Raw genomic sequence first — 22,341 nt, 5'->3', positions numbered from 1 at the left:
TCAAATTTAAACTAGTGCAGCAGCTTAACTAGACATCATGGACCCACACCATTTGGAGTCTGCTCTGCAGTCAGATGGGCTGTACTGGAGGCTATAGCCAATGGAGGGAAAGGCTTCCAGGAGAGGGTGACAAAGTTCTGACAGCACGACTTGTTTATGAACTGTGCTGGCTTAGGGCCTGTCTTCCCAAAGTGGAGCAGAAGGCCTGGGAAACATAAACATGCTTCCTAAACGTTTGTCTAGAATCAGGACAGAAGCCTTGGCTCAGAGAGATGGGACAGGACAGAGGGAGAGAACTGTCCTTGGGAGGGCTGAACAGAGGTGGGGCACCCAAGCTTGACACCTTCTTTTACCATAAACATGAACTGGGTTTGGAGCTGTAGAAAAGCAGCCCCTGACGCCTAGGAGCCAGCCTGGGAATATTAGCGAGGCCTTGGTGTTACTGGTGGGGGAGGGACGGGGGAGAGACGGGGGGGGGGGCCTGGCACTTGCAGCCAGGTCTTGCTGCTATTTTCCTATTGAGCACAAACAATGTCACAGACTATCAACATCAGACAAGACCACTCTGATCATGATGGCTCAGCATAGGAACCACCGTCATCATGTCTGAGCACCAACATAAACACAAACATTGTCCAAACCACAATTGGCCTAGTGCTCCCCAACCCTGGCTGTTCCTAGTCACTATTGCTTCGTCACCAATCCCAGCTTCAGCCCCACTCCAGTCTTCTCTCTAGATAATAAGATTTAGAGACAGATTCAGTCATAGAATTGCTCACAATTCCTGACCGCCTAATCCAGGGTATTGCTCCCTTAAACTTTCCCCACATCACCTGAAAAACGCCCAAATGCTATTCAAGTATTTTCTGACACCCTCTCCGTGAGCCTCCCCAAGTGCTGCTCCTGGCTGCAGAAAGCCCAAGTTGCTCAAATATAGGTGTGTTCTTGCTTTGTGGCTGAAAGGCATGGCACCACAAAAGACCATAAAGGCATACAAAGTAAGAGGTGTAACCAAGAGGTAATAAAATCCTTTGTACAAGCCAATTGGTGAAAACCAATTCCATTCTGTGGCTTCCAGAAGTCACACACGCATATGTAAACTGTTCATGTCTTTGCCTCCGTAGGAGGAAATGAAGAATCAAGGAAATAACCAAATTAAATACAAAAAGCCATTTAAAAGAGTTAAAATTTTCTAGTTTGGGTTTTAAATTCTATCTAGCTAGTCTGTAGTCCAAGGCCATAGTTGTCCCAAAATAATTATACTCTCACCATAAAAGCCCGTACTTCGTGGAAACTCAACCAGGCCTCAGGGAGAAGCTGGACTCAAGTAAGAAGATGTCCAGTCTTCGGTGACAAGACGCATTTGCTATGGAGTCAGAAACCAACACTTTGGGAGCTCAACACTTACTCCTGTTTCCCCTATTTTGTTTCCTATTCTTTTGGGTTTTTTTTTTTTTATCATGGCCAGTAACAGTGGCTCATGTCTTTAATTCTCTCCTTTTTTTTTTTTTTTGAGACAGAGTCTCAAGCTGTCACTGGAACAGCGTAGAGTGCCCTGGTGTCATAGCCCACAGCGACCGCCCACCCTTGAGCTCAAGCAATCCTCTTGCCTCAGTTTTTGTATTTTTAGTAAAGACAGGGTGTTGCTTTTTTGCTCAGGCTGGTCTTGAACTCAGGAGCTCAAGCAATCCACCTGCCTTGGGATTACAGGCGTGAGCCACCGAGCCCCGCGTCTTGTTCTTCATAATTGTTTCTGAAGGTGTTTTGGAGATGTAGCATTTCTCAGCTACGCAAAGAGGGACCAAAAGGCGCCACTTTGCCTCTGCTTTGTTCAGAGTTTTGAAGAGAGGGCAGCACATCCCTGGGGGCAGTGAGGAATGGTGACAGAGTGTGACAGAGCCCTAGGGGACAGGCCCACAAGGGCACAGTTGAGTGACTTGGCTGCTATTCCAGAGATGTTTCTAAGAATTATTCTCTTCTAAACTTCAAAAAGTACTGCACCTTATCAAGGGAAAGCGTTGCTTTATTGGCTGTAAGTGCGTTGAGCTACAGTCTGGAGGAAGCAAGGACTTCATGAACAACAAGACCAGGACTGAGAAGTCTTCAGCCCACAGAGCTTGCACAGCCACCACCACTGCGGCCAGTTTGAGACAGGAAGCCACGGTCTCAGGGAACAGCGCCCCCTGCAGCACAGTGCGGATGGTGCCCCTCTGGTGACGTTTGGGTCCCCAGAAGCCTGCAGCCCAGGGCCAGGCACAGGTGCAAAATCTCACAGTAACTCTGGGAAGCAGGGAACTGAAGCTCTGAGAAGTTAGGCAACCTGCCCAAGCTCACAAAGCAAACTCAAAGGAGCAAAGATAAGAATCTAATCTGTCAGATTTGAGAAGTCTTAACTTTACGTCCTAAGGCACATCACAATAGCTGCTAAGCGGTGAGGGTAGAGGGAGGGTAAACGTTTGTTCAGCACCAAGTTACTCTGAGCCAGCAATGGTGGTTTCCATACAGTTTTTTGCTTCATGGAAGCAATCACATCAGAGCTAGCAAGAGTCTAAAACGTTTGAAGATACTGAGCCTAAAAGGATAGGGAAGGGGTGGGGGGGGAGGGTCCACGGACAAGGACGAGCATGTGCAAAGCCGGGAAGAGGCGGAGAGAAGGGTCCAGAGGGAGGGGCTCCGCGGGGAAGGCACCAGGCACCCTGGAGTGAAGGAGGGTGGTGCTGGTGGAGGAGGGCTCTGGCCCTGAGTCATGAGAGTGGCCTTGTAGTGCCAGACAGAGTTTGGAATGGTCATGACTTCAACAGAATTAAGAGGCAGCTGAGGGAGCAGCATGGGGCTCCCTTTGGAAGTGTCTACAGATTGTTCTGGCTCCAGCAGATTGTAAGCAATGGCCTGAAGTTATGGCAATGACATCTGGAGATGTCAACACCTGTTGACCAGGGTGGGGGCACGTACTGAATCTCTTACAGCCAGAAGTTTGGCGCAATGGCCATCATGCCTGTGGGAAAGGAGGCCTCACCCCGGCCTTGGTGGAGGAGAACCTGCCAGTGGTGATGAGCCGGCCTGGGACTCTGGCTGCTCTAGCAAAAGGCAAAGCATCTGACTTTGGACAGTGCCAAGGGCACACCCAAGCAACCAACGGGGGATGCCAAGGCAAGAAAGACACATGTTGGAGGCCTCCCCTGCCTCCTGCCAGCCATAGGAGCTTGGACATGTCCCCAGACCTCTTTAAACCTGAGCCTCCCTCACCTGCTGGCTCCTCTGCTGGGAACACCTGGCTTTCTCCTCTTCCTTGCCTGTCCCACCCCCACACTCCATCCGACTTCTTGGCCTCGACTTAAATGTCATTTCTCAGAAAAACTTTAAATGTCAATTTTTCAAAGAAGAGTTTCCTGACTATTCCCCTCCCATTTAAATCAGATTTCCTCTTTGTAATATTTCACTATACTTTTCACTTTTTGTTAGTGGTTTATATGTACACTTTTCTGCTGGTGTGAAAGCCGTGTCCACCCCAGTACAGCAGGCTCCATAAATATTCATCAATTCACAGGAAGGTGTGAACAACTCGGAATTGGGGAGCATGACACCAGCCTGAGACCCCTGCCTCAGGCTGAGAACCGTCTCCCAGAAGCCTGCACAGGGCAGCCCACAGGCCGCAGAGGGCTGGTGCGAGTGGCTTCTGCTGCTCACCCCCGGGATTTCCTGTAGCCCAGGCATCCAATGACTTGTTTAGAAGACAGTGTGAAAATCACCTCTCACTCACCTCTGCCTAAAGAGATGCAGGAATGGTTTTCAAAGCTTCATGTATGATGGAACCTTGTGGTGGTCACCAAGGGCTTCCGGGTATGGGATCCCAGCTGCTGGGGTCAGAATTTGTTAGGTTGTCTGGTTAGACCCAGGACAAAATGAAAGCACAGCAGGAATGATACCTAGTAAAACACAACAACCATGATTACTGTTAGGAGAGACAGGACAGGTCCCTGCAGAATCCTGGGTGAAACATTAATCATTTGGGAGCAGGAACAGACAAGAGCTTGGGAAAGGGAAGAGGGATCACTTCTGCCTCCAATAGACTTAACCAAGAGCCAGTTCTCAGGTCTCTACCATAATACACTCAGGCCAGGCCTTCCTGACAGCCGTGATCCTGCCTAGGAAATTCTAGTTTCTAATGAATTCAGAATTAAAAATTAAATTAACAAAATGATCCAAAGGCTTTCTAGACTCACAGTGTTTCTATTCCCATTACTATTAAAAAGAATGTCATTATATTGAAAATATCATCTTACATGTCTAGATATATAATCTCATACTGAAACCAATATGTCCTCAAAAGATGTACATATAGGCATTAGGATATTAGATATGTAAAGGAATCCTATAGAGGATTGTTTTATAAAGGGAAGAATAATTTTTGCAAGTCAAATAATCACCATCGCACTGGTTTATCTTGTGAAGGTGTGCAAGCAGAGGGGGTGATGTTCTGAAAACTCAATACATCTGTAATAGGCGCTTCTTAAATCTCACAGATTGAGCCACCCACCTCAAATGGCAATGGAGTTCAATGAAGGAACTTCAGTGTTTATAAAAAGTTGGATTTATTATGTGTGCAGGGATCCTGTTATTAACCTGACCCTTCTAGTTATCCTTGGTTTGGGTTGGTATATTATATCGACTCAATCTTCCCAGCTCAGAAAAGAGGGAATTCCACGTGGACAGGGAGCCTGAACATAATTTCTTGAGTTTCTGCAGCAAGAAAGCACACTTTGTTTTTAAAGAAAATGTATAGAATTCCCAACCTTGACAATTTATAATATAACAGGAAAAATGCACATAAGGCCTTGAGTCTAGGCACTTGGGGGGTGCACACACAGGCAGCAAGCAGCAAAGCTGAGCTCTGACGGACACTGAAAGCACCAAGATGCTCAAAGCACCAAGCTGCAAGTGCTTGGGTTTGGAGGTTATATTTCAAGTTTCCCTGTTCCAGCCCTGTCACGCGGCCCACTGGGCAAGATTTAAGAAGTGGATCTGTGGGTTTAAATCTGAAAAATGGGAGCATTCCTATCTATCTTGTGGATGGATAGAAAGAGCTTAGACAACACTTGGACATAGAAAGTGGCAGAGCTGCCAGCACCTTCTAACTGCTTGTTCCAGTTCCCACTGTGCGTTGAATGAAAAGGTCCCCTCATGTCCTTCAGTGCTGGGCTTCTCTACACCAGCGTCCTGGCCCAACAGCATCCTTCCCAGAAAGGAGAAGAGAAGGGCAAGGCTTCAGGGGAGAGGCTTGGACAGAAAGCCAGCTTTCCTATTGATTCTGCGGCTGTGCCCCAGCAGGCCTTTGAGGGTCAATGATTACCAGTTTGGGCTTGGGCTCTGCCAAGCCATGGGAGTCACATTAATGGAGCAGCACGTCGTCACCCATGCTCCCATGCCCAGGTGCTTTCTGGGAAAGCCCTGCAGCCACAGGGAGCAGAGCCAGCAGCCCTGGTGACCCTGTAGTTCCACACCATAGAGCTGCCCTTGGGCGCGTGCCGAGACCTCTCTCGGGCCTCTCCTTGGGAGGCAGTTCACATGCTCCCCTCCTTGTCACCAGGCAGAGCCCACCTGGGGAGCCCTCTCAGAACAATTACATGTCCTCCAAGGCAGACGGGCCACGCTGGCAATTGTCTGAAGCTGCTCTTGACCATGCCTGCTTCTGAAACAAGGCGAGTGAGCAGGAAGGGGACGTGCCCCAGACCTGAGAGCCAGGGCAGCGCAAAGTCAAGGCCCTTACCCACCTCCCGAGAGAGGCCAGCGGAGCCTGCTGCAGGCCCGCTGACGCACTTTCTCCCACCCCTTTCCTCCCTGCTTTTTACTCAGTGCTGTGTACAGTGACCTGGAAAAGGTGAAATTAAATTCCGCTTTATTTCCTCTTGTTTGTCCTTCTATCATAATCAAATCAAGTCAAAAGAAGCTTTTCAGTCTCACAGACATTACTTAACCTCTTCGAGCTGCCCGTTTTCATAATAAATTGGTGATTAGAAGTGCTTTTGTTGTTATGGGGATTAAATAAAACGTTAAGCACATAAAAACTTATCTGTGAATGTTTATGGCAGCATTATCCACAATAAGCCAAAAAATGGAAACCACCCCCCACATCCACCAACTGATAAATCAATAAATAAAATGTGGAATGGCCACACAATGCAAAGTTCAAATCTGAAAAGGAATGAAGTACTTATACACGCCAGGACACGGAGGAACCTCAGAAACAGGCCAGACGTTGTGTGATCCTGTTTCTACGAGAGGTTTACAAGAGGCAGATCTGTAGACAAGGAGTTAGATGCTAGTTGCCATGGGCCGATGAAAACGTTCAGGTATTTCGGCAGTGATGGTTGTGCAACTCTGTGAATGTATTTAAAAAACCACTGTACGCTTCAAATGGTGGACCAAATGTTATGGAGATGATATCTCAATAAAGTTGGGACAGAAAATAAATACACATATATAAAGCATTTGTCACATATTGAGGACTCAACAAACTTCCCCTGCCCAACTCTTTAGCTTGCACATTCCTTTAGGCCTTTGTGGGGACCTCAGCTGACCTTGGCACCTTCCTCCCCTAGCAAGTGCTTTCTGCAGTCCTGGAGGTACCACCATCAAAATTATTAACATTTATTGATGTACCCAGCTATGATTTAATAAAAAAACAAACAAAACAATGTGGTATATTGCACACTTAAAACTTTGTTAAGAGGGTTTAACATTAACAGTTTCTGCCACACATACTAAGGGACACAAAGAATGTATTGGAGGTGCTGGATGTGTTATCTTTATTATGGTGATGGTATTATGGGTGTGACCCAAATCATCAAGTTGTACATATTAAATATATTCCGTTATTTGTATATCAATTATTCCTCAGGAAATCTGTAAAAATGAAAGTATTCCAAGGCCAAAAAAAAAAAAATTATTAACATTTTGTTACAAGAGCTTGGGGTACAAAAGGCATTCTGCTTGCTGTCATTCCTAAACAAAAGCTCTGCTAGCCTGTGGGAGGATGCAGAGGGAAGTTCTTCTCCACCGGCGGCCGAGTGGTTCCAGGAGCAGCAGAGGGAGAGTCTGGGGTCCTCCTCTCCTCCACAGCCCCCACCCAGGGGCTCTGCAGGCCTGGGGACCCTGAGGTGGTTGGGATCCAGGGCGTCATCCTTCACAGCGCCCAACTCACACCAGCTCACCACTGTGGGCAGACTGGGACGCTCTCAGGTGGGACTCAGGTGGGACAGAAGGTGATCCACGGGCCTCCCCTGCCCACCCTGGCAGCACCCTGCATGGGCTGCCGGAGCCTGGCTCTCCCAGATCTCCGGGGGCTCATTCTCTCTCTCTTTCTCCTCCCTTCTGCCCATCTTCTGTGTTTTCTACCATTTTATTCCTTGAATGCGTGTTCCCGGGGTCAGTGCATTAACTTCTCATTCCAGGGGCAGCACCTGTGGCTCAAAGGAATAGGGCACTGGCCCCATATACCAAGGTAGCGGGTTCAAACCCAGCCCTGGCCATAAACTGCAAAAAAAAAACCCCAAAAATTCTCATTCCAGTTTAAGGCAGCCCCTCCAGAGACTTAGCAAACTTCCCAGACAAGCCAGAGGAGCCCCGAGGATGGTGAAAACCCCGTCCCCCTGCCTCCTACCCCCAAAGCAGTCCTAGCCTCTGCCCTGCACCCCATCCTGTGCCCCGTGGAGAGAGAAGGATGGGGACACTATTAGGCTGTGGTCACCATGCCGTTTTCTTGGGTGACAACTGGACAAAGAGCTATGTGCAATCCATGTTGTGACTCTCAAGAGAATGGCAGGAAACCGCTCACCGGCCTGTCCAGACGTCGACCCTCTAGAAGAGCCAGAAAAAATATAGCAGGCCACCTCCTGTTTGCACCTGTCTACCTAAAAAAAAAATCCTCACCTGGATCAATGCAAATCCTCATGACCTGATTGGTGACGCACCTTCAAGGTCAAATCTAGACCTTATGAAGCATAGTAATGTATGATGGGTTTAGGGGGTGAAACTACAACAAGGCCCCTGTCCGCCTTGGGCGCTGATTCCCAGGAGGAGGAACACGTCCCCACCTGGCGCACGCGTGCAGCTCCCAGCCGGCTCCCAGCAGTGTCCGGAGTCGGAGTTGAATTCTGGCTCTGTTGCTCACTGGGGCGTGCAGAGCAGCGCCTGGGGTTTTTGCAAAGCTAATTTCCCAATGTGATCGATTAAGCCTGGAAAACAACCATGGAGAAAGAAACCTACGGAGAAATAAATACCCTAGAGCTGTCTGTGAGTTGTTTATGGGTTTTCCCCGTGCTTTCTGTCTTTTGGACCTAACTTGCATTCCCTGTAGCCCAAGCTGCTCTACTCTCATCCACTCTCCTTGTCTTCCCACACTCCCAATAATTAGGTGGTTTTTTCCCAACATCATTGGAGTCCTGGCATGTCTGGTCTTCCCAAGGCTCCCCTGAGCTGCTGGGGCAGAGGGAGGAGGCCAGATGCTGGGAGAGACTGACAGCATCACTAATGAGGTTCTGGACAGCCCCCGGGCACCTGGAGGATGTGACGTCCAGGCTGGGGTCAGCATTACCATGGAAGGCCAGCAGATGGTTTGACAAGGCAAAGGTTCTCCAGGTGCCCTAAAGGTAGAGAAGGGACAAGCTGGAGGTGGTGTAGACCTGGCCTAAACCCCACTCCGTCCACTTGTTACAAGTCACTTTGCTTCTCTGCACCTGCATGTTCCTCTCCAGGAAAATGGAAATGAGAACCCCCACTTCCTAATGCTGGATAGGATTAAGTCAGGACACCCAGCACAGAAGTCAGCACAGGGAGAGTCGCTATAGATGTCAGGTCCTTCCTTGTCTCACAGGGCTAAGGAGCCCTGATGACAAGATGGCGACTTGACAGCTGAAGGTTGAGCTGGCATTTGGGGGACAATTTTATAATCCAGGCCTGGATTTGAGCAGGCAACTGGCTCTCCTGGCAGCTCCAAGGATGATCGCCACAGTGCCTGTGTGAGCTGCGGGGAAGACACAGGGAGAGGTATATGGTGCTGCTTAGTCTCATAAAGTTCCCTCCCTCCTTTTCCCCATCCTCCCTGGCTCATAAAGAAGGTTCTCCCACCAGAACTTCTGGGAGGGAGAAGATAGCAGGCTCCGGGCTTCCCTAAAGGGACGTTTAAGGAGTTTCTTTGCATACATGAAGCCCCGAAGGAGAAGACTTTGTTTATCTGGAGCAAATTAACAAAGGGGGGGCTGAGGATCAGAGAGAAAAGATTGCCCATAAACCGGTGAGATTAGATTAGACCAGGAAGATGGAATCGGGCCAGACCAATTGAATTTCCTCTGGGGTTATCATGGCCAGCCTTCCAGACCCAGAGGCAGCCAGAACTTGGGCTCGGTGACTGATGCCTGGAACGCTGCTTCCTCTGAAAGCTCCTTACCAGGTGCAGGTCCCATGGCTGCCTTGGGGCACCAGGCAGAGTGTGGACAGAGGAGAGGAAATGGGGCCTGGCAGCACGTGGGATGTACGTAAGGATGGCATCTCTGGGCACAGGCAGCTGGGGTCAAACGTCCTACTCTGGAAACATTCTCCCAGCACCCTCTTCTTTTCCTTCTTAGCACCTACGACTACTGATCTTATGTCTGTTTTGTGTAATTCAGCTCTGTCAATGGCATGACCACCCACCGTCAGGTGAAACCTTAATTCAGTCTTCATCTTTTTTCTCTCTCATCCCCACGTCCAATCAGCAAATCTTTTCTGCTTTTTTGACAAATTATGTTCGGGACCCATCTGTCCTCTTTGCCTCCTTTGCTGCCACTTTTGTCCAGGCCACCAGAGTTCCTTGGCTGGTCCATAGAAGGTGACTGCGAAGACACTCTGCCTGACGGAGTGCGGAATGAATCCTCTCAATCAGGTTATGTTGCTGCCTTGCTGAAGCCTCTCTCAGCTCCTGCCTGCTCTGGTGACCATGAGGCCCTGTACAACTGTGCAGCTGGGATCCTGTGGCCTCACTTGGGTCCCCACCAACCCTGCTCTGCAAACGCACCTTGTGGCTCCTGCCCTGGTCTTTGGCACTTGATGTTTCCTCCCTCAGGACTGCTCTGTTCCTGGTGTTCTTAAGACATGTCACTAGGGACTTGTCTCCACCATCACCTGCTCCAAGAGCCTTCTGGCATCTAAGCTAAGGTAGTACCACAGTCTCCGTGCTGACTCCATTCTCAACCCACAAACAAACAGTTTGGCCAGGCAGGTCCCCATTCTTCCTCCCATGTCACAATCGTCACGATCATCATGATCGGCTGTCAGTCATCCTGGTTGTTTGCCTCCCTCTTGATCACCTATCAACTCTACCCCCAGCACAGAGTCTGTCTTGTTTTCCTCTGAGTCCTCAGCCCTTGGACCTACAGTGGAAACTCTACAAATGTTTCTTGACTGGGTGAAGGTCAGGGTCCTCCACTCAGCTGAGAGTGCCCCGGTGTGGGGGCCTGTCCACTGTGTCACCACGTTGTACTCCTTCCGGCCTCAGTGTGCTCCCCCCCCCCCCGCTAGAAATGGCCAGGGCAAAGAAGGAGCTACTTCCCTCCAACTCATAACTGAACTTTTTTTACTTGCTCACCCAAGTAATGACCAAACAAAACATCCAGGGGAAACCCTACGCAATGTAGATCCATAAATGCTACCACTGATGGGTGCAGGGGCATAGCGCCTGTTCATAAGCCGCGGATGCACTTGAGCTTCTCACCATCCATTTTAAGTTTAGCTCAGATTTTCTACAACACGTAGTGGCACGTGTATCTCATGCATTTTGAACTCGATATTGTGTCTGAAAAGCCGTATACAAATGAATCTCTGAGCATTCATTTACGTCATGAAAACTACCCACTTCCAGCATTTACTGACTTAGTGAAGTTTTAAAGTTTTTAAAAAGGGCAAGAGCAGCTGAAGCTATAGAAGAGCTCAGAGAAACTGAGAAACTATGGATACAGTGGAGCAAATGGGACGCAGAAGTTCCTTGGTGGTGCGGCTGGGGAGGTGGACAGACAATGCCAGCAAACAGGAGCAGCAGAGACCAATAAGTCCACCCCGTGGACCAGGCAGATGCATCCAGAGAAAACCCCCAGCTGCTTAAGGAGGCGTGCAGAGCGCGACACAGAGGCAAGCTCTGACCCGAGGTGGGGGACGGCAGTCTATGAAGCAGCTGCCCACCACTGCATTTGATCAACAGTCCACCGCTATTCAGATGGGGCATGTCTTTCTGGAGACACTTAATGGTTTGTTGAATGAGGGAATGGATGAATGAAGGAAAGATGGGAAGGGGTGTACGCTGAGTGGTTTGAAAGTAAAAGGGAAGAAGATGGGCTGGGCACACGGCTCGCACCTGTAATCCCAGCACTCTGGGAGGCCGTGGCAGGTGGATGGCTCAAGCTCAGGAGTTCGAGACCAGCCTGAGCAAGAACGAGACCCCATCTCTATGTAAAATAGAAAAACTAGCCAGGCATTGTGGCAGGCACCTGTAGTCTCAACTACTTGGGTGGCTGAGGCAGGGGGATCACTTGAATCCAAGAGTTTGAGGCTGCTGTGAGCTTGGCTGACACCTTGGCAGTCTAGCCTAGGCAACAAAGCAAGACTCTGTCTCAAAAAAATAAAGAAAGAAAGAAAAGAAATGAAAAGTAAAGAAAAGAAAAGAAGACAAGATGTGTTAATATAAAAGAGATTGGCCAATAATGAATGTTCCATAAAGTTTTCTCGAAGTTACTTCAGTCTGAGAGTAGTTTTTTCTCTAATGTATGGATCAAAAATGACTAACATCTGAGGATCTTACTATCTCTCAGCAGTCTTCATAGTAAACTCCATAGTAAACTCCATGACAGAGCCCACATTGTTACTCCCAGAGGCCAGAGAAGCCAAGTGATTGACCCGAGCTCACAGAGCTAGACAGTTACAATTTAGCCTACAAGAGCACTCACGTATGTAGGGTATGTGTCCACCTTGGGGATAATTTTTAAAAGAAACCAAGTAAAACACATCCCTTCTGATGTGACTTTGTTTGGCACAGACCAGGCTAGTAGCATATTCTCTGCAAGCCTGGACAGCAGGCCGTCAGTCAGGTCAGTTTGGCCAGGCAGGTCACCCCTCTTATGTGACTGAAGGCACACCACGGGCGTTGATTTTAAGGATTGGGGTTAAAGGCTGACCTCTTCTTGGCTTGGCATTACTGCAAGGAAAAAGGAACCAACACTTGCTCAAGGTCTGTCAAGGACCAGAGACTCTGGTGGGGCTTGGTAGGAACTATTTCACGCAGTCGTCACAGTGACCCCAGGAAACAGGTATAAATGTCTCTATTTCTCAAGGGAGGGAACTGAAGTCTACAGAGGCCAAATCAAAATAGCTCATAGGAGACAGAGCTGAGATGGGAACCCTGGTCTTAACCTAAGAGACCCACCACAAGTTCCCTAAAAGTTTGACCCATAAGGCCAATGAATTCTGACATCCAAATGAGGGGAGCAAAGACAGGAGAGGCTGGAGAAAAGTCTGGCCCTCCCATTCCTTTTTCCTTTCTTTCCTTGCTTGCTGTTTCTTTGCCCCTGCCTCTTTTTCCTTCTGTCAATAAATCTTTATTGGGAGCCCGTCATGTGCTGGCACTGTACCAAGAGCCAGGGGGTGCAGTGTCGACCAGATCGTCATTCAGAGAGGTGGGAAGAGCAGACAGATAATAAAATGGAGCCAGAGGCACACGGTATTCATAGATGGTGATAAGAACTAAGAAGGAACAGGGACTAGCAGTGACATTGTAAAGCAAACAGGCACTGGCTGCTGGCGATGGTGGGTGGCAGTGCCGAAACGGGAGGAAAGACACCCCACACTCAGGCCCCTTCCACCTAAAGGGGTGTCCTACAGGACTCAGGTCCTTTAGGTTAAGACCAGGGTTCCCCCTCTCACAGCAGCAGCAGAACCTGGCAAGCTCTGCAGGGAGGCACAAGTCAAGACATGTGTCTCCTTTGTCAAATGACAATGATACCTTCCCCCAGCACCCTGGTACAGATTAAGCAATACAGCGTTTAGGAGAATTCAGGTGGTTGTGTGATATATAAAAGTGAGTTGGATTTGTAGCAAGATGGGGTTCAGTTAGACATAAGGAAGAACTTTTGACTGCAGGGTAACAGCATGCCATGGCAGTTTTCCAGTGAAGACTCTATCCCATGTTGACAGTTTGGGAGTGAAGTAATATCTGTCTGTTTGGCATAAGCGCCTGACTCTTCATAGGTTTTGTGGATAAAATAAATACATGAATTAAGGTAGAAAGGAATAAATTTCTTAAATATAGAAGTGACTTGAGGGAAGAAAAGGAACTCAGGAAGCCTCTTTTCTGTTTTGGAGTCAGGAACTCCAGAAGATTCTCTCAGAAGAAAGTCACCAATTGGATTATTGAAAATTAGCTCACTACCACGGCAAGGGTGGGTCCTAGTGGCTCATATCAGCTGGACTAAGCCTAGAAGTAGGGTGCCAAGGGTCAGGAAGAATGTGAGTAGGGAAGAGAGAGGCACACTTTGACAGGAGCTGCTCAGAAAGCCGGGGGCTGGCGGGGGGCTGACGCCCAGGTGTGGCGCTGAGGAATACACCATGGAGACCCTCCCCCTGGTGCGGCCATTCTGGTCGGGGCGAGGGGGACCACAGTGCTGGGGTGAGTCTGGAGTCCTTCAGAGAGCAGAGATATGCTGTGTGCAGTGCAGGGGTGATCTGTCTTAACGCCAGGGCAGGGAGAGGCAGCAGCCCAGAGGCAGAGCCTGGCTGTTCTGTGAATGCCCTGCTCTCCTCCTCCTCCCCAGGCCCGAGGCCTGGAAACGGCTCCAGATCTGGTCTCTAGTCACTGGGGAAAGAGGCATGGTGCTTACGTTGTCTGCATTTGGAAATTAGCCTGCTGTGACCTGGCTGTTAGCATCCCTGGGCCCCCCAGCACCCACACGGCTAAGCAGCCCAAGACGGAAGTGGTAGCTCATTGGAGTGGGGATCCCAGCAGCTGGTAGGGCTGGGGTCAGTGAGGGCAGTACCGTGTGTAGAGACACAAGTTGAAGAAGGGGTCTCAGGCCCCTTAGGCCTCAAGCCTCAGATAGAAAGAAGCTACAGGGGAATTTGTACCCAGTAATCCTAGGCTTATCTGTCTGGCAGACGGTGTCATCGGGGAGATAGCCAGTGGTGAATGACCCTGTTCCAAGCTTAAGCCATGTCATCAGAACCACGACTCTGTTCCTGGGAGCCCCCTGAGAGCACGGGTGGCGGCAGCCCACCTCTGTGCTACAAAAACACAAGACTCAGAGCGAAGAGCTTGTGATAAGACTTTCCAAAGCTCAAACGTGTGCCCTGCCAGTTGGCAAGTGGCTACTGAAACCCCCTCCCAGAAAGATGGATGCAGACTCTGTGTCTACAGAAGTTCACTTCCACGTCCCTCTGAGATGTATTCCGGTCTCTCAGCATCCTGCAGACCCAAGCTCCTTCCTGACCTCAAGCCCACATGCTCCTGGCTGAGGTTTAAGTCTAATGTCATTTTGTCTTCAGTGGGTATGAGAAAACCAGACCCAGCTCTCGGTGGGCCTGCTGTGTTGATGGCCCGTGTCCAGCGTCACATCCCTGTGTGTTGGTCAGCCTCGTGGAATCTGTCCTGTGCACTGAGCACCCGGATCAAGTCATTGGCATAGCCCCAGGCCAGTCTGGACTGGGCTCACTTCCCATTGCCCTCCCACCCCTGTCCTCACTGCCACGAGAGACTATTCAAACACCACAGACAGTGAGACACCCACCAAAAGAACGCACATGTCACTAAGGTGAGTGAAGTCCCAGTGCAGTAGCCCTTCTTCCTCCACTTCTCCACAGCCTCTGTCCCCCGTCTCAGGCGAGCACCTGCCCGGCCTGGGGAGCCTTGTGCTCTCACACACAACAGATGAGGGCAGGGAGCGCAAGAGCCCCAGGGCCTGTTTGGGGTCACAGCTTACTTCCCTTCTCCTCCCTGCCTCACCCCTCTCTGGCTGCCACCAGAGCAGACAGGGTCTGGAGACCCGTCAGTTAAAATGTGCTTGGCTGGCCCCGTTATGCCACATGGCCACACCCATGCCTGTCGTCCACACCTGTCCTCCCAGTGCACTGAAACTTCTGCAGTGGAGACACTGTCTTCACACTGTACAAAGCTGGGGCAGAATAGGCATCTCACAAGTCCCCTAAAGTGACCCTATACCCATGCCTGTGAGTCATCTCTGAACCCAACTCCGGCTCCCTGTGCCTATGCATAATTCATCAGTAGCCCAGCTCCCCGCAGCCTCCCAGCACCCCCATCCTGCAATGTTGAATGAGTCTCAAGCACAAGACGGGATTACTCTTATCTCTCCAAACATCTCATCACTGGACTTGGTCTCCAAGGGGACGCATTTTCTGGAGTCTTTTCCCATGAGAGGCTAACAACAGTTACTCATGGTGGCCCAGGCCTGTGGAGCTTCTCAAGGACAAATGGCAGATCTGGCTAGAGCCAGAAAGCTCCAAGAATTTAATCAAGGGCAGTGACCCATGAGACTTCCCCCAGGGGTAGTCACCTGAGAGAGCTTTAGTTGTTCTAGCTCTGCAGAGACAGTATTAACCTGTTGCTTTCAGCTGCGTTGTGTTGCATATTTAAATCTGCTCCCTGGGGACATGGTGGCATCTCGATAGGTTCCATAAGTAGGGTCCCTGAATCTGAGCCAAGACACATAGGTATTCCTGCAATTGTAAGAAAGGGAGGGACGTGGACATTGTGAAATTCTAAATATAAGGAACATTCCGGCTTGGATTTCACAGAGCATGCACAAAGAAGCTGCTCTGAGCAGCACAGGTGGTCACATGCATCTAAGTAGAATACAAAGCTTGCCCCGGTGTGACTGCGCAGCGCTGCAGGAGCCCCTCAGCGCAGAAACAAACTCTACTCACGGGGAACCGATTTAGGAAAATAACCGTGGGCTTTTCTGAGTGAGGAAATTATTGATCCAAAAAGCTGCTGGGAGGATTCAGATTCACATTTACATCTTGCCTGGGGCCTTTGAAGTTGCTGCCCTTTTCCTGGCCTTAGTTTCTTTGTGCAGTGGGTGAGCTGGACCTGGCCAGCCCTCAGGATGAGTGTTCAAAATTAGTGTCTCAGTACTGTGTTGTTTAACGGGAGGAAATTGGATTGGGTTTTAGACTTGACAGCAGAAACCTTAATCAGAGGTTTTAGAAGCGACTCCTTGGAGCAGAAAATCTTTGGATTCAAAAAGTTTGAAGTGACTTTTCTCTCTGCTATGCTAGGTTTCTTTCCGGTATTGCTTTTAAGAATCCAGGACTGTTGGCTGTGAGGGCATCACTCCCTTTTCTGTTCTGACAAGGCAATGGCAGGGATGGCTGACACTTTCTCTGAACATCCTTCAGGACAAGCTCAGCGAGGGGGACCCAGGAGCCCCCGCCCGACTCGGGGCATGGGCTGCTCTGACCCTGTGATTTTAGGGTTGTTTTTTGCTCATTGTTGACTTTTCTTAGAATCTCCCTCCTGTACGTTTCTACACTCATTTTCCATCTCCTTTTTTAAAAAAGATTTTACTTATTGGTTCTCGTTCTGCTTTTCCTATTTCCTCACACCCTGCTCGTTCCTGAAGATTTCTGAACCACAGGCTCTGGCTGACCACTTCTTGCTGTTTTAGAGCAGGGCTCGAACCACTCAGGAATCAGACACATTCCCGGAGCCAGAGCGCACTGGGGGAGGTCTAGGCCTGTCTCTCTCTCTCTCTTCTTTTTTTGTTTTCTTTTTGCTTTAGAGATGAGGATCTCACTCTGCTGAACTCCGGGGCTCAAGAGATCTTTCTGCCTCGGCCTCCCTGCTTGCTGTGATTACAGGTGTGAGCCTCCGAGCCCAGCTCTGGCTTTTTATCTTTACTTTTGGCTTTAGCCTATAATATCACTGTCTCTTTCTTTTCCCAGTCTATAAAGTGGGGATGCTCTCATTCCCAAAGACAGATCCAGGCCTTGAAATAAAGGCAGATGGTCGCTTTCTGCTTTCTCTCAACCCACTTACCAACCTGACCATTACATCCACCTCTGAGAACACTCGGAGCTGTGGGGGAAGGGGAAGGTGGGAAGTGCCCAGAGCAGAAGCCTTTGTTTTAACAAACACCCAATTATCCTCAGTTAGCTGCTGAGCAACCCTTTGATTTCTGGGCTAATAATTCATTCAGTGGTGACTTGAGTGAGCAGCATAATACGCATTCTGCGTATTCCCCCTCTGGGGCCTTCCTATGGTTCACAAAAACTAACCGGAATCTCTCTGTGCTTTCATCAGGACCTCCCGGGTTGCTTTAGCTCTAAGGACAGAAGTCCTGGGGTTGCCTTATAGCGACTGGACTAAAGCAGTTTAGGAATTAAAACCCCCAAATTCTGGCTTTCCCCCCGACACTCTGACAGCATGGCCTCACTTCACCACCACACCTGCAGGGGACGGGAGCGGATGTAGGTGAGCGCTGGAGTCAGACGGCTCTGATCTCAGCTCAGCCACATGTGTACCGCGCCTGTGGCTTCTCAAAATACCATAAGGGGTGTCCCGTCCTAAGACTTTGATCTCCTGGGCCCTGAAGTTGGTGGTGGTAGTGGTGGGGGTGTCCCAGAGTGACAGGGCCTGAGACAGTATCCCTCAGCTGCAGCAGCTTCTAACTTTCAGCAACTCTATTATTTTTCTGATCTTGTTTCAAACTTAAGCTTCCACAGTGAGGGCGACACAATTTCTGCCCTGTCTCCTATGGGGCTTGGCAGAGCAGCACTGACCACAGGCCCTAGGCAGGAACTCACTTAAGACCTAACCACCTATGGCAGAGACGCTGCCACAGGGTCCCACTCGGCTGAGGCCTCTCTGTCTCCCCAGATGCAAGCTTTTCAATGCCCAGAAAAGCAAGTGCCCAGAGGTGTCATCCCTGAAGAAGAGGCGTCAGGAAAGCTGGTTCCCTGCCCTACATAGGCCCTGGCTCCCCGTAACTTCTGGGTCCCGTTAACTCATCTCTGTGGGGCTGAGAGGCCAGGACATATGCGTGTTGCCTCCCAAAGTGTGCTCCTTGTGTGGACTTTAGGGGGGGTTCCAAGTCTCCTGCAGCAGGGCCCACTTCACACTGCCCAACCGCCAACCTCCCATGCTGGTCTTCTGCGCCTTGGGGCACCCTGCCGCCCCCCCCCCACCTTTCTTCTCCCCTCTCCCAGCCACCCACCTCCAGCCACACCAGCCCAGTAGCCCGGTGTTCCCTCTATACACTATGAGCTCTCTCACACCTGTGTATTTTTGTAAATACCATTTCCTTGTTCTAGAATGTTCTTCCTGCTGCCCCCAGCAGGCTCCAGGGTGTTCAGGATCATGCTTCCATGAGGTCTTCTGCAGGTAAAGGACAACACCCTTCCCTGTGCCTGCAGTGATTATGCCGTGACTGCGTTTTCCTGAAGCAGGCCCCGTTCACCATGGTGTCTCCCCCACTAGCATGCAACGGGCTGTCTCCATGCACATGCCCAGAGACCGTGCGTGCCCACTTGGCTCAGCACAGCTGCTAATTATGGGGAGTTTCCCCAGACCTAGCACAGTGCCCAGAACACAGTGGGAGCTCATCATAAGCCTGGTGAAAAGCAAATGAAGAAACACCTGTGTGTAAAACACCTGCATTAATGAGAAGGACGAGAGGAAGAGAAGACAATGGTCAGCCCCAGCCCCAGTAGGAGGGAACGAGGGTCAAACTCAGGGTCGAACTGGTGAGCCGGGGCTATTCCCATGACGGGTCTACCCGGATTAGGAAGCCCTCAATACATGGGAGCATTGGGGCAAGGAAAAGGCAAAGCATGTGAGCAAAGATGAATCCTGGATAACCACTGACCTGTGGTCAGGAAAGATTTGTAACCAGAAAAATACCTTGTTGACGAGAGGGGAAGGACACGCCCGGGCAATCTGGAGCCTCGGCTCTCCAGAGCCAAGCGTGCTGGGCAAATACAAGCATCTTATGTATTTTTAAAAAATAATCAGAGCAAACCAAAAGCCACTAATGTCATCGGCGATCCAGAGCCACTCACAGGCAGCCCACGCCCCACATCTCTGCAGGTTCAGCCCTCACCTCGCACCTGCTCCTAAACTTCCTTACACAGAATAAAACCCACCCCCGTGACTAGGGCGTCAACAACAAAGAAAAGCCGTTCTGACAGTCCTTGCTTTCCCAGATACCCCAACCCCTCTGTTCTTTAACAGCTGAAGTTCACTGTGGGGGAATCCCTCATGTGAAGTGGTGCAGAGAGACAGCACAAGCTGGAGGGGCCCAGCAGGGATGTGGCAGCTCCTCCCAGAGAGGGGTGTCTGGCAGGCTCTTGTCTAGCACAGATCTCTACTACGATCACTACGTTTTGCCCATTTTGTATGCTCAATTAAAGGTGAAAAGAAAACAACCATTTTTCCTAAAGTCTGCCAATTGCAAAAGGCCATCTTCTTTGGAGTAACTATGCAGAGAATCTGTATCAGGTGTAGAACACAAACGTCTTAATGCTGTAATTGGGTAAATGAGGTGAAGGCTATGTTGATTGGTAGGATGTAAGCACTCCAATTTGTACAAATAATCAACACATCGAATCCCATAATGGCATAAATGTATTTATGATCTATGTACAAATGACTTAATAAGAAAAAAAAAGACAGAGATACAGCAGAAACTCACAGGTGACCACCTCCCTACACCAACCACCCCCCTACACAGACCACCTCCCTACACCAACCACCTCCCTATAAAGACCACCTTGCTACAGAGACCACCTCCCTAAATCAAAACCACCTCTCTTCAGGGACCACCTCTCTACACCAACCACCTCCTACATGGACCACCTCCCTCTACCGACTACCTCCTACATGGACCACCTCTCTACAGGGACTACCTCCCTATACCAACCACCTCCTACACGGACCACCTCTCTATAGGGACCACCTCCCTACACCAACTACCTCCTACATGGATCACCTCCCTATACCAACCACCTCCTACATGGACCACCTCTCTACAGGGGCCACCTCCCTACACTGACCACTTCTCTACACCAACCATCTCCTACATGGACCACCTCCCTACACCAACTACCTCCTACATGGACCACCTCTCTACAGGGACTACCTCCCTATACCAACCACCTCCTACACGGACCACCTCTCTATAGGGACCACCTCCCTACACCAACTACCTCCTACATGGATCACCTCCCTATACCAACCACCTCCTACATGGACCACCTCTCTACAGGGGCCACCTCCCTACACTGACCACTTCTCTACACCAACCATCTCCTACATGGACCACCTCCCTACACCAACTACCTCCTACATGGACCACCTCTCTACAGGGACCACCTCCCAACACCAACCACCTCTCTATACCAACCACCTCCTACATGGACCATCTCCCTATACCAACCACCTCCTACATGGACCACCACTCTACAGGGACCACCTCCCTACACCGACCACCTCCTACACGGACCACCTCTCTACAGAGACCACCTCCCTACACAGACCACCACTCTACACAGAGCACCTCTCTACACGGACCACCTCCCTAAACCAACCACCTTGCTAACCACCCCTCACAGGGACCACCTCTCTACATGGACCACCTTCTACATGGACCACCTCTCTACACTGAACATCCTTGATTTGACCTAATATTCACAGACCAGACATTCTCCATATATATATATATGTCAGTACAGTAGGCCTAGTTCCTTATGTTGACCACCTCTCTGTGCTAACCAGCTTGTTACAGTCCCTTGGGTGGTCACCTTACAGAGGCTCTACTGTGTTTGGCAAAGGGGTTCCATCCCTGTTCAGAGGAAACAGCTGGCATTCACTGGTAAAGAGCATTTGTCATACCAGTATTTACAGAGCTGAACAAATGTTGATGAATCCAGATGCATTCACTGAAAATGGTGCAAAATTCCATAAAGTGTTATCTCAGGAAATGAAGTAAAGGCATTTTGGTGAAAGTAAGTGAAGTGTCTTGCTGACACCTGCAATTTCTAGATAAGCCTTTTCCATCCCAGACCCCACTAGAATCTTTATCCTCTGCTGGAAAGATGGAGGGGGTCTGAGTGATGTTCTCATACTAGACAAAATCTTGCAACAATCACAAGGATTCTGTCAGAGATAGAAGTCTCATCAGAGACAGAAGCCTCACATTTATCTCCAATGAGAGAAGACTCTGGATCCAAGCGCACTGCAACCAAAGATTCTAACTACTCTTCATAAAGCTCCAGGGCTGTGCCACAGCCCCAGCCCTAGGAGGGCAGGATGCAGCTCACAGCTAGTAATCCGCATGGACCCAGCAAGTCAAGAGCATCAAGGGAGTGAGTTAAACCCATGTTTTTGTCCCCTGGGAGTGGATGAACAAGTCTGTCTAGGTTAGAGGTAGGAAAAAGAGGTCTAAATTTTCACAAGAATTAACTTCTTTTTTCTATAAAGAGACAATGAGGCACTTCTCCCCTTACCTCATGGGTAAATGTGAAGACAAAAACTCATTTTCTTGGTTTCCAAGAAAGCATCTGGATTCTTGAAGTGAGCAAGTCCTTGCACCTTTGATCCAAGAGTTGGGTGTCCCAGGTGAGGGTACCTGAAGCCTTGTTGGTTTTTATGAGTCTGTGGGTCAGCTCAGACCGGCTGCCGACTCATTTGTATGCAACAGCTCTCAAAGGACATAGTTTACTTTATAACCGGATCCGGCAAGAGTAGGCGTGGCCGTTAAATGGGCTATATACACCAGAGGTGTTGAGCTGCCAGGGCTAATTAAGAAAGATTTGTTTATGGAACCACAGCTTGGAACCAGGAGGCCAGTGTGCTCGTGCTGACAGTGTCCGAATCTAACACAGGAGGCTGCACACGTGTGCACGTGGGATGGCTGCTCCGTGGCAGGGAGTCGGGGGTCCCCAAGGAGCCCCTCTAAAGGGGTCCCTGTGTTTCACATGGTAGCCCTGCAAGGTCAGGCTGACCTAACCTTCCCTTAGCCCTTCATCAGTCACCCTTGTCCCAGAGCAATGCAGAGCTTTATAGCACAGCCTTACAGTGGGCAGATGGGATTGAGATGCTGCTTCACCAACTGCATTACCAGGGGCTAGTGACCCAGCTTCCAGCTCTCACTCTTGGAGGTCTCTGGTGGGGAGTTAGTGAGATGACATGTGTGGAAAGTCAACGTGCTCCAAGCCTGAGCTCTCTCTCCTCCTCCCCAACCATCTGCCAGGGTCCTAATAAGGGGAGGAGGCCTTGGCTCACACCCCCTTTCCTACAAGTTGTTCTCTTCT

General features: G+C 49.8%; 1 protein-coding gene across 2 annotated transcripts in view; it reads right to left on the bottom strand.

Annotated features, from left to right (window-relative positions):
* KCNJ1 (potassium inwardly rectifying channel subfamily J member 1) overlaps nt 1–21,681 on the bottom strand; it is a 29,604-nt gene extending 7,923 nt beyond the window's left edge. The window contains exons 1-2 of one of the 2 annotated variants that reach the window (XM_053594327.1): nt 21,535–21,681; nt 3,761–3,926 (exon numbers count right to left, since the gene is read on the bottom strand). The gene's annotated coding sequence lies outside the window, so the exon portion shown is untranslated. The remainder of the gene's footprint in view (nt 1–3,760; nt 3,927–21,534) is intronic. The other variant, XM_053594326.1, reaches the window with a different exon arrangement.
* Nucleotides 21,682–22,341: the final 660 nt, after the last annotated feature.

The sequence above is a fragment of the Nycticebus coucang genome, chromosome 6 (genome assembly GCF_027406575.1).
Source record: "Nycticebus coucang isolate mNycCou1 chromosome 6, mNycCou1.pri, whole genome shotgun sequence".
NCBI classification, from domain to species: domain Eukaryota; kingdom Metazoa; phylum Chordata; class Mammalia; order Primates; family Lorisidae; genus Nycticebus; species Nycticebus coucang.
The sequence above is the reverse complement of the archived record's forward strand: the minus strand, read 5'-3'. Positions and strand labels throughout refer to the sequence as shown.